The sequence below is a fragment of the Corvus hawaiiensis genome, chromosome 1, assembly GCF_020740725.1.
Source record: "Corvus hawaiiensis isolate bCorHaw1 chromosome 1, bCorHaw1.pri.cur, whole genome shotgun sequence".
In the NCBI taxonomy this organism is placed as follows: Eukaryota; Metazoa; Chordata; class Aves; order Passeriformes; family Corvidae; genus Corvus; species Corvus hawaiiensis.
In genome coordinates, this window is record NC_063213.1 from 23,530,651 (window position 1) to 23,542,846 (window position 12,196).

The 12,196-nt window shown below is 41.9% G+C and overlaps 1 protein-coding gene across 1 annotated transcript in view; it reads left to right on the plus strand.

Moving 5' to 3' along the window:
- The window catches only part of RAMP3 (receptor activity modifying protein 3), a 40,673-nt gene that overhangs the window by 432 nt on the left and 28,045 nt on the right, over positions 1-12,196 (plus strand). The window lies entirely within an intron of this gene.

Sequence of the window (12,196 nt, forward strand, 5' to 3'; positions counted from 1 at the left end):
TTCGCAGCGAGAGCGTTTCGGCAGCGCTGGGCGGGCGGCGGGGCCGGGCACAGCGTCAGGACCGCTGGTCCCCTCCAGCATCGCGCCGACGGCAGCCACCCATCGCCGAGGGGAGTCCCCGAACAGGGCACGCAGGCCCCAGGAAAAACGATCTCAAACTTCTAGCGTTAGTCAGGCTTTCCGTCTGGGATCCTGTATGGGTTCTGGGGAGGTGTGTTTGGCTGTTGGGGAAGGTTTTTTCCTGCAGACTGAAGGGCTGATTCCTGTTAGAGTAGTTGCGTTCCAAGCACGTAGTTACCAAGCACAGGTATCCTTCAGCTCTTTCCCTTATGAGTGCCTCAGCTGCTAGAAAAACTATTTTATTGTTCCTTGTTAGGTAGATAGTTTTAGGGCTCTCAGATTTAATGTGTTGCAGTCATCAAAAGTTGCCAGAAGTCTGTTCCAATCTTCTTCACTCAACAGTAAACTAAGAGATGCAATTGATTCCCTGTGAGTCACACTTTAAGGGACAAAAAATCAGGCCTGGTACCATTAGAAGATGTATCTGAGGACTTCAGAACTTTGTTTTCTATTTTACACCCCTTCCAAAGTACAAAGCTGGTAAACATTGCACATCTTTCTATGAAAAGACCTGCAAACAAATGGGCAGTTGTATCTACTGTGTTCAAGTGTTCAGTAGCATTGTCCTTACCTGATCTGTCAAAAGAAGGACATGTCACATGCACAAGTTTCTGATTCTCTGTGGCTTGAGGAATGCTAAAATCTTACCTTAGTTGCTCAGATTTCTGTTACTTCTCAGCTGAAAAGGGATAAAAAAATGGCCAATACTTGTCTTGACATGTGAAAGATTTATGCAGTCTTGAACTTAGGGAACTAGGCAATAATCTTTTTGTATGGGGAGACGTCTTGATGTTACTGTGATTTTTGCAAAGCAAAATTGACCACTGGAGATTTATTTTCAGAGATTGAGTAGAGGGAAGGTCAGTGTCCCTGTGGCTCAGGGAGCTACAGAAAGGCATTTTTCACCAGAGAGGCACAGATAAATCAATTGTGCTAGACATTTTTAACTGTGCTAGTTCCATTCTTAATAGAATAACACACACACAAAAGATTTTAAGGATATCTCTTAACTGATAATGCATTACTTTTGCTTGGAATTGGAAAGGGTAGATATAATTAACAACTAATGAAATGAGACTGATTTCCTAGTAGGAAAACCCTAAGGTTCTATGATGTGAAATCAGGTTTTTAAATGAGAAAAGCCTAAAGTGGTAGAAAACTAAATTTCTTCTTGAAGAATACAAACACAGTTTTAAAACCAGTTATTTTGGAAAGGTTTTTACTTTAATTGAGTGGCTTCTTTTGATTAACAAGAGACCTGTCTTAAGCTATGACCTCTATCATTTACGCTGAAACTCTTGCCACAGTTCCTCAATGTTAGCTCACTAAAGGCAGTGGGAAGCCCATCTGCGTGGGGTCTGTACTCCTGTAACCTCAGACCACTACTTTCTGTATCTTTCTGCCTAGGACTCTTGACACATTATTTCTTTGCATAACTACCTGCTGTGTTGTCTATCCTTAGTGAGCATGGCAAAAAAAGGCAGTGCGCTCACTCAGTGATTGTAGAAGTTGCATTTGCTGGGTGTGGAGGGGAAAGAATGCATCAGCTGAGGTACCTGGTACACAGGCACGTCATCAGTTCTGCTTTCTCTGTGAAGTGCTGATAACATCCAGAATGGGGCAGAGCTGGAAACACCAGCTGTCAGGTGAAATCCTCTGCTTTGCTTAGTATTCTAAGATACTTAGAAGACAGCTACTAACTGTGGAGTCTAAGCACCTAAGAAATAATCTAAGAAATAATGATGTATTTACCATCATGCCAAATTCTCTTATTCTACTTCTATGTATGGAAACTGAGGAAAGAAGAAACTTAAGGGCTTCTAACAGACAAAGTGGGTTTTTTACACAGGTCATTGTTTCGGTATCTCTGCCCAAACACTTCTTCTTCATTCTTTATGTAACACCTGAATTTCAGTGGTACTACTTGTATTTGAGTTACAAAATGCTACGAGAGTAAAGCTGGGTATTTTTTAAAATTCTAGAGTAACCTTTCTCAGTATATTAATATAAACCTATATCAAGACAGCTGGTATGGTTCTTATCTAGCACAGTTCTTGTATGCAGATTTCAAAGATTGTCTGTAGGTTTTTCCATTTCATAATCCTGTTTTCACAGGGGGTAGCCAAGCTTAGCATTTTGGTCAGAGGTGAGTGACTGGACAGTTGGAAACAAAGCCTGGCCCCAATTACATTGTTACTTTCTGTTTTAAAGACTATACCTCATCTGAAAACAATAATGAAAATGCTGTGTATAAAAGTCCAAATTCTGTAAGGTCCTGAGCTCCCCTTATGTGGAACATGGCATCTGTAACTCCTGGAGTGTTTGGATTCCAATGATGAAAAAAAAAAAAAACCAACAGGAAACAATTTTAGTGGGTTAAAGTTTGAAAATCAAATCAAGGGATTTGTTTTCCATTATTTTCTTATGAATATCATGCTTTTCTGCAGCAGCAAAGGGTGGAACAAAGAAAGGGAATACCGTTGTAGGAGTTCTGAATTTAATAGACGAGTGTGTGTGTGTAAAACAAATAAACCTTTGCAAAGCAGAACATCTTATTTTGAGATAGACCACAGAGTTCTAACAAAAACACTTCTCTACCAAAATGATGTTTCATTTTCTAAAGACATGATTTTTCACACTAGGCAAGCAGGAAGACAGGCAGCAAACCCCACCAACGTCCATCCTGAAAGCAAAGCATCTGGTGTAAAATGCAGCCTGTGTTCCAATTTGCTGTTGGATCCAGGCATTCTTCTCACCACCTGTCACCGTATCTCCTGATTCTTTTATTCAGGAAGGTGTTGCTTCTTTCCTAAGTCTGCACATGCAGCAGGGGACAGGTTCATACCAGTGCCCTTGAGTGGATGAATGGTAGGATTGTCCATGTGGTGGCAAGTGGACTGCAGGTGGTAGCACAGAGCATTGAATGCCATCTCAGCTGGCTTGGTCCCAGGCCCCAGGAGGAATGGCACTCCATTTTTGAAGGTAACTCCAGGCTGAAAGTATGGAGAAGAAAAAGGGCTTTTAAAAACTGATTTACAACAATGAGATCTAATCCTGGAAACCACTTAGCTAGTAAACTCTTTCTCCTAAATTGGTAAGATCTCACTATCTACATCCTTGTTAAGGTTTGAAATGTCTTTGGTGCCTCAGGGCTTTGCCTGTAGGTTTGTTTTTGCCTATGAAGGAAATCACCAGAGGCTATGAAGTGGAGATAGAGTTCTACACTGAGACAGACAGGTATTGCTATAGGTGCAGGTACACACAAATGACACAATTTTAAGGAAAGGGTCTTGAGCATGAGCTCAAGGGGAGCTAAGGGAGGTTTTGTCAGTTGAGTTGTGTTTAAACATTGCACCACCAGTAGTTTTCGTACAGTTTGTGTTTCAGTTTCTCCCACCTGTCTGCTGGTAACTGAGATGATTCATGGCCTGAATTGCAGACAAATGAATCAATTTTCAGTTTGCCTTACCAAGGAAAAAAATGCAGTGAGTAGTCCCTTACAAAACACCATTTGCTACCATCTGTGTCTTGGCTATTGAAATTAGTACTTGAGAGACGCATGAAGAAAGCAAACTGTGCTCTCATTCAGGGCTCAGAGAGAGATTAATTTTCACAAGCATGATGAAACCTGTTCTAATTCACACCCTTTTAGTTTAGTGAAAGCTGTCACATGAACCATTTTATTTCAGAATAGAATTGTAAAAATGTTTTATGAAAACAGCCTGCCTTTTCTAAAATAAGAATCTCTTCACAGCCAGGCTTGCATTGAGATAAACTGGAAAATATAAACAGAAAATACTGACATTATTTTAATGTGAATATATATGTAGAGCAACCTGAAAGCTGCTTGAAAGAGTCTTGGGTCTTCTGTGGAAATGTGCAAGTATGAGGAAAGAAAGGAGTAGAAAGTGGAATAGGAGGAAGGTGCCCTTTCAGAAGTTTTAGGCTTAATCTCCCTTCATGTGTTGGCTTCCTTGAAACCAGTCTGAAAAGAGGAGACAGCTTTTTTCCTTGCTAAAAACCTAGAAAGAAAATGCAGTGGCACTGTTATAAATGATCCAAAGGGTACAGTGGATCCCTTGTTGTCTTCAGAGCAGCTTAACATGATCTACCATATTGTCATGGACAAGGGGCATGTCTGTATAACAGCCCATGGCCTCAGTTTATCTCCAGGAATACAGAATTTTGCCTGTACGGAGACAGATTGATGGCATTCTGCAGATGGGATGTCACTTGCTCCCCCATGCTCTGAGCCAGGGGGACTCTCACCTGAAGAGGAAGATGTGGTGGGCGCTGCTGGGGCCCTAGCAGAGCACCAGGCTGATGAAAGCACGTCTTGTTTGCATCTAACCAGATTAAGCTGGGTAAGCAAAGGATTCTACAGAAGCACTGGGCCCTACAATAAAGCATCTGTCTTAAGATTTTCACACTCTAATAAATGTGACTAATTTGCCCTTATTTTGTAGAGCATTATCTGTGGGCAGTGTCAGAATTAACACTGTAGTGTATTTAACATTGGCCAGTAATGACTGTCACTTCTTGTGTGAAATCACTTTGTTTCCAAAGGTCACAAGTGACAGATTTCTTTTGCATCCTTTTGTGTCCGGAGAGATTGATGCTAGAGACTCTGATTTTTATAAAATATTATTGCATTGTTGTTGTCTCAAAATACATAGTTTGAGATTTGACAGGGGTGTGGCCTTTGTTCTGGGTGGCCCTCCTGCCTTTAGCAGAAAGGGGAAGAGATTTCACAGCTATAGGATGTTGTGAAGAGATATTGGAAAAGTAAATGGAACCTTGTAGGAGTAATTCAAGTGGTCATCCATAGGACACAAAGCTCAGCTTTCTTCTGAGACTTCAGCACTTGGACTTAAGCTTTGATCTGTAATCTTCTCTCTTGCTCACGCTCTGTGACTGGAGAGTGTCCTTAGGGCTGTTCTCCTGATGTGGCACCGTGACCGTCACGCGAGTGCTTGCAGTTAGTGTTGTCTGAAGAGCCGTGGCTGTCTCCAGGATACCCAGACACACGTTCTGTAGCTTTGGAGTGGAGGTGGCCCTTTGCTCGAAGGTGATCTCAGCCTTCGCATCAGGGTTTTGCTGTCTGGTAGCCACATGGGCCTGTGGAAGAGGTTTTCTCTTCATGCTTTTTTTTGGCAAATGGCTGCAAGTGTAGTGCTGTCTTTCCACATCTCTGGAGTTCATGAGCTGTTCCAGCTTTACTCCTCAAGGATCTCCATGTACCAAGAATATAACTTGTTCAGTTTAATATTAGAAGAGGTTTCTTTAAATGTATTTAGCAATGTGTATTGTAAACGTACAATGATAGAGCATTAAGTTTATGTTTCCAAGAGAAATAGGAAAAATAAATTTGTTTTGGCTTTCAGTGAAGAGATGCTCAAAGCCTTTATTTCCATGGAGTCATCACTTGTCATTCAGTATGTGTGAAATCTCCTCTATTCGTATTTTATTTTTAGAAAAGCAGATCAATATTTAGTTTTTTATGAGCTAAATCCATATTTCAAGCTAACTCAAAGTCAGAACTTAGTGTATCATGTTAAAAAATAATGTAAATCTCTTCTTTTTGACCAGTGGACCTAGACTAGATTTGCATTCAGGAATGGTAGCCTTTGCCATTAGTAAATGTCGCTGTTCAACATACTTCCAAGGCTATGTTTGGGGTGGAGATTTTTTACTATGAAACACTTAGTGATGCACAATGAAGTAGATAATGTTGCTGGAATAAGCATCAGTCCAGTTTCGATTTAACTGGCTCCAGTGTAAACCAGAAATAGCAAAGAAGTCAGAGCATCGCAAAATAAAGGTCAAAAGAAAATTAAGCTCCTCAAAATACTTGTTTTCTTTCTGTATTTTAAGATTTTTGGAAAGAAATGTTAGTGCTCTTTTCTTGGATTTAAATGTTTTTGAAATAGGGACAGGAATCTCTGTGTAGTAATGTGACATTTTAGACTTCCTATTTTCAGTAAGTTTAAGTACGTTCTAACTCCTCTTTGTCTTACCTTTCTGATGGAGCAGTACAGAACAGGTGGAATGTGCACTGCAGCACCATAAAGATGCTTGATGCTATACAGCTCATGCTGTTCCATGGCAAATATGCCTGTGCAATATTTAGGTTTTCTTTTCCTCCCAGCTACTTCATACTTTATCATGCAGTGATTTAGAAAAAAAATAACTTGTTGAAGAAATAAAAAGTGTTGGTAGGAACAATGTGAAATGAATACCTCTTGTAGGAAATCAGGCTCTTTATAACTGTCCTGGGTTGCAGTGTATTCCATTACCATCCTCATGAGGTGTTGAAATCAGGTGGGGCAGTGTTTCCTTGCCTCCTCCCCCCAGACTATCTTTCTGTTAATGGCCCATCAATGTCCTGCTGCATGACTCAGAGATAACTCCCTCCGGACCATCTTCTGTTAATGAGTCTAATCAACACTTGGCCTCATGACTCATTACCCCATTGTGAGATGCTCCACCCAGAGGGAGGAACCAAGCATCCCATCGTGGACATAATCTGAGACTGAACACCAGAGACAACACCTTTCCACTGGATTTCCAGAGGGCAGGAACTACGCAGCCACCACTGGACCTTCTGAGGAAGAGCAGACCCTTTTTCTACAGGATCACCACTTCAGAGGACTGCAGCCACCATTCTACCAGACTGCTACCACCACCCTGCCTAACAGGGACTCAGGTTGTATCTTGACTCTGTCAGTTTGAACCAGTGTTTTCTTTTAGTTTTTTTCTTTTCTTTTTTTTAACTTCCCCATTAAATTGTTATTCTGACTTGGTGCCTCCCACTGGTTTGTTTTCAAACTAGTACAATAACTTAAATGAGTAAAAGTATTGTTGACACATTTGCAAAACTAGAGGGAGGGGAGTACTCATTCTTACCTACTCCCCTTTCTACTTATTTCTTGCATGACTCCAAAATCCTTAGGAGGATTTCAGGCTTTAGGTGAAAAAGTTTGCCTCCCATATGGGAGCAAAGCCACAGAAAATATCAGGCTAAGAACATCTCTGAGGCTGTGAAAGCAAGCCGATTTAGGTGAACTGTTTTGCAGGCTCCACTGATGGTGTTGGAACTAAACAAACACTGCTGTTCTATAGATGAATAGAGAATAACCAATCTTATTCAGTTGAATCTACTGCTGGCCAAGGCTGAGCCCATCAGTGGCAGTGGGAGCATTTCTGGGATTACATAGTTATGATGGGGAAAAAAGCTGCTGCAGAACAGCAGCTGTACGAGAAGAGTGAGAACATGTGAGGGAAGCAACTCCGGTGAGTGCAGAAGGAGGGGGAGGAGGTGCTCCAGGAGCAGATCTCCATAGCTGAGATTCCCTGCAGCGTGTGGTGAAGACCAGGGTGAGGCAGCTGTGCCCCTGCAGCCATGGAGGACCATTTGGGAGCAGAGATCCACCTACAGCCCCTGGAGGGCCCCACACCCAAACACATGGATGCCCAAAGGAGGCTGTGACCCTGTGGGAAGTTTGCAGGCTCCTTGCAAGACCTGAGGCCAGGTGGAAGGGCCCAGGCTGGAGCAGTTCACGAAGAACTGCAGCCTATGGGGACGAGTCATGTTTGAGAAGTTTGTGGAGGGCTGTCCCCTGTGGAAGGGATACAGCACTGAACAGGGGAAGAGTGTGAGTAGTCCTCCTGAGGAGGGACGAGTGACACAGACAATGTGTGATGAACTGACTGCAGCCCCACTCCCCATCCCCCTGCACTGCTCTGTTGTAACCGCTGGACTCTGCTTAGCAGGCTGCAGCTCCCTGAGAGCTCAGCGAGGGTTTCCTAGGGCCATGCGATCAGTCGCATCCCGGAGTCCATTTTGGACAGCCCCTTGATCTGGCTCCGGCAGCTAGCAGTGGTGATGAAGAAGGTAGAGAAGGGTCTCCCATGGGGGCGGTAAGATGGCTTTATTCACATCTTGTCCCAGCGCCCTTGGAGGCAGAGAGAGAGACCTGATAGTCTGGACGTGGGGTGGTTTTGTGAGGGGCCCAGGGGCGGTCCCTGGGTGGGGTTGGGGTACAGGAGCCAATAGGGAGAAACTGAGGGAGTGGCCAGGGCTAGAGAGGGAACGGGGGAACATGGCATCACAGAATCAGGGGGTTAATGGGCTACCACACTGCTCCAGGAGGAGGAGGTAGAGAAATTAGAAGTGAAATTAATCTTGGGAAGAAGAGAGAGGTAGGAGGAAGGTATTTTAGGAATTGGTTTTATTTCTCATTACCCTACTCTGATTTTAATTGGCAATAAATTAAATTAATTTTACCAAGTTGAGTCTGTTTTGCCCATGATAGTAGCTGTTAAGTGATTTATCCCTGCCCATGAGATTTTCATTATATTTTCCTTCCCCCTGTCCAACTGAGGAAGGCTGTGATTGAGTGGCTTGATGGGCACCTGGTGGGATGATTTACTAGATCATTCTAGGTTGGCCTAAGTAATTTCCTATGCCAGAATCTGTTGCTTTGCAGTTTCCTATACACCTGTATATGCCCAGGAAAAATTATGGTGTGCAGGGATCATGCTGCCATGCAAGGATCTGTTTTCAGTGTTTATTCCTTGGAACAAGGGTGCTGTTGTGAAAAGCCACTCACACCTACTATGAGCAGGGACATATATAGCAGTATAAATAGACATGTGAAGCTCTGAAATTTTGTTAAGTGTTTTATTGTTCTTGTGAGTTCTTCTTGGCAATGTGTCATTTAAAATATTCTGTGATCATGTAGGTGAGTATCCAGGGCTCTGGAACCCTGGTAGTTGAGCTGGGCTACTGGAGAAAAACAACCCACATTTGAATGGTCAGGCCAACTTAATATTTCATGGTAGGCATAGAATTGAAAGAAAACGTGACTTCACTGGAATCATGTTGATATAATGCCTCAACGTGGTGTGTAACAGCATTAGGAATCTGCAAGAGGAGTACATGCAGCATCAAGAAAAGGTGGATGTGCAGGGTGGGGATTTTTGTTGTCTGGTCAGAAAAGGGGAAAAAATATTTTTCCAGGGCCTTCTATGATGGTAGTATCTTGATTTAAATGTCCTGCCTGTCAAGGGAAGAAGGAACTTTAAATGTCTTCAAGTATCCCATGGTTTTAAACACTTCCTCAGGAGGGAGTGTGCAGTGACCCTTGTCTGTGAAATCTTCATGGGTCATTTCCCCTTCCCAAAGTTATTGAAAAAAAAAAAAGAAAAAAAAGATTGCTTGACTTGTCTTTCAGACTGCTTCACAGGAGCAAACTGGACCCTCTGCTGGCCTTGGGGGACTGGTGCTTTACACTCTTTCACAGGTGGTTAGGTATGGAATAAAGTCTGTATTGTGCTGACTTTTTTCCTTATTATAGAGAAACCTTATGTCACGTCACATTTTCTTGTATGTTTTCCTGCCTTTTCGACTAATGACAGGCAGCTGGGTTGCAATAATAAGCAGCTGTTAGATCAAATATGTGCTTCCAGGTGATCAGGTGGTACAGTGGCAAGCTGAGATCCTGGATGCAGATGGCCAGCTTCAGGGGTTGCCACAGTTCTTACATGGTCTCGGGTGTGTGTGTCTCTCAACAGTAATTGCAAGCTATCTCACTGTTGAGGTCAATGAATCAGAATTATGCTCTCATTAGTTGATGTACCTTTCCCATAAATTGCACAGCTGACACATTTCACAATTATCTCTTGGTCAAGGAGATGTTCTTCAGTTGCTTTGGTAACATTTTCTGAGAGGAGATAGTGAAATAGGTAGTGGCACCCGACTGCTAATGGCTCACAGTTAAGACTGATGCTGGTTCCTGCTTAAAACCTTAGGCAGATTTTTTCCTAGTTCTGTCATTATTTCCATAGTTCCTGTAAAATAGAGACCTCAGTAGCAGTACCTCACAAGTCTGTAGTGAACCTGAAGAAGTAGAGATGTTTAGGGGGTGAAAAAAAGGTTTGCCACTTCAATTTGCTAGAAGTGTACTTATCTGTAGTCATAAATCATGAAGAGCTGTGGTCTGGTGTTGTTCTGGATGTTAAACATGTATGTGGCAACTGTGTGCCGAGACTCAGATGACCAGGTCTTGCAGGCAGAAGTTACATGAAAACAAGGAGCACAAAACCTTTGGCAGGCCCATAGATACATGGAGAGTAACAGTCTTTGCCTTATGTCCTAGATAACACACACAGAAGTTAATTCAGTGAATTTGCATTTGTTAGGAAAGTTGTGCTTGCCTCTGCTAACTGTAGGGACCTCCTGATGTGTGTAAGCCTCTAGAACTCTCTTCCTTTCACCTTATGTCATAGAACCATAGAATAACCTTAGAGTGGAACAATCACTCCCCTGGACCAGCTGGTGATGCTGTGCTTGTTGCTAAATGTCATCTTTAAACAGTTTCTAATGCCAGAGATTTCTTCCTAGTCTAGAAGCAAATGTACTCCTCTTACTCTTCCTCAGTTTTATTTTCTGAAAGGATCACATTTGTGTATACCACTTTTGTAAATGTGTGAAGAGAGTTTACTTCAAGCAGTTGATTCTGCTGTTGGAATATTTAGTTTATTCATTGTCTGAAAGTCAGTAGCTATATAAAAAAAGTATTTTATATTTCAGTTACACACTGCTTCATCAAAAATGTAATGGAACAGAAAAGGCTTGAAGAAAACATTGTTGAATTTCAAGCTGAGCCATGCAACTTCCAGTACAATACAGATCTTAGTGTACAGCTAAGAAATCCCCTCACAAGTCAGTTGTTGAACTGGTATGGTTTATTTAATTATTTATTTGATAAATAAATAATTATGAATAGAGAAATAAATATTTTATTAAAAATACTGGTTATATATTTATTTAAATAAAACATGCCGGTTTCAAAGTAGTAGAAAAGCCATCCAGCACTTCTGGAAGTAGACAGACTGTTCAGAAATTGTGGAGCATTATTAATATGCTGCCAGCAATGATTTAAGAACTTCACAAAACAATGTAAAGGACAGTAATTTGTATTGCTACTCTGAAAGATTCTCAGCTGAAGCATGAGTTCAGAATAATGGTCACATTTCCTTGCAGTCACTGGAAAGCTGGGGAACTCTGAACCACCATAGGTCTGAACAGTTGATGCCCTCAGTAACGTTCCCTGTTGATTTGTACCAATGAGATGAAAAGGCTTAAATTGCTTTCTTTCATGCTTTTCTTGCTCTGCAGGAAGAAGACTCCAATGTCCCAAATAGTTAACAGTCTGAAATTGCCTTCACAGTTTAAAAGCAATAATGTAGTGCCTCAAGCTGTGATAAAGTAAGCAATGAACTGCACTTTTAGTTTTGGATGTTACATTTCCATGGCTATATATGTATCTTCCATACCATTGACACAAAGGGATAAAAAGGGTATTAAAAAGGATTCAGCATCAAAGCAGGAGATAATGCAAAGCTGAATTCCATGTTATGCTAACTCTCTAGAAAACTTCTTGGACCTGGAGACAGATCAGTGCACCCTGCCAGTAAGTTTACCTTACTCCTGCCACTCCATACACTGAGACACGTTTTTATTTCTGGGCCAGTTCTGAATGCAAGTGAAGACACTTTTTTCAAGTACTATATTTATTGCAAGCTTCTGTTTATTCCTGGCATCCTTCCTTTGTGTTGAGTTCCTGTCATTGCCCGTCTCTGAACTTCAGTTGCCTCATTTCCTTGGCTGCTTTCACACTATGTGATGGTGTTCTTGTGTCCTGTCCCTGTCCCCCTCTCCCCATTCCACTCCTTTTATGAAGAAGTGTCAAAAGGACAGTTGGTAGCTGAGAACAAAAGATGACTTTCTGAGCCATGTATATTGTGCAGAGAGTTATTTAAAGAGTGACAGGTGGTTTAGTTTTTGTACCAAGAGGATTATTTTTCCTTTCCTTCCACTTTTATAGTGGCTTCTAAACAGGGACCTTTCTGGGCTTTCCCATGAAGTTGTAGGATTTCTTAGCCTATTCAGAGTGTGTGGTGTTTTGGCCACGTACATTTCACTTGACCCCAATATAGGACTTTTAGAAAAGGCTTTGTAAGGCAACCATGTAATGCTTGTGTTAGCTCATCTTGTCCTTCTGTATTCAGA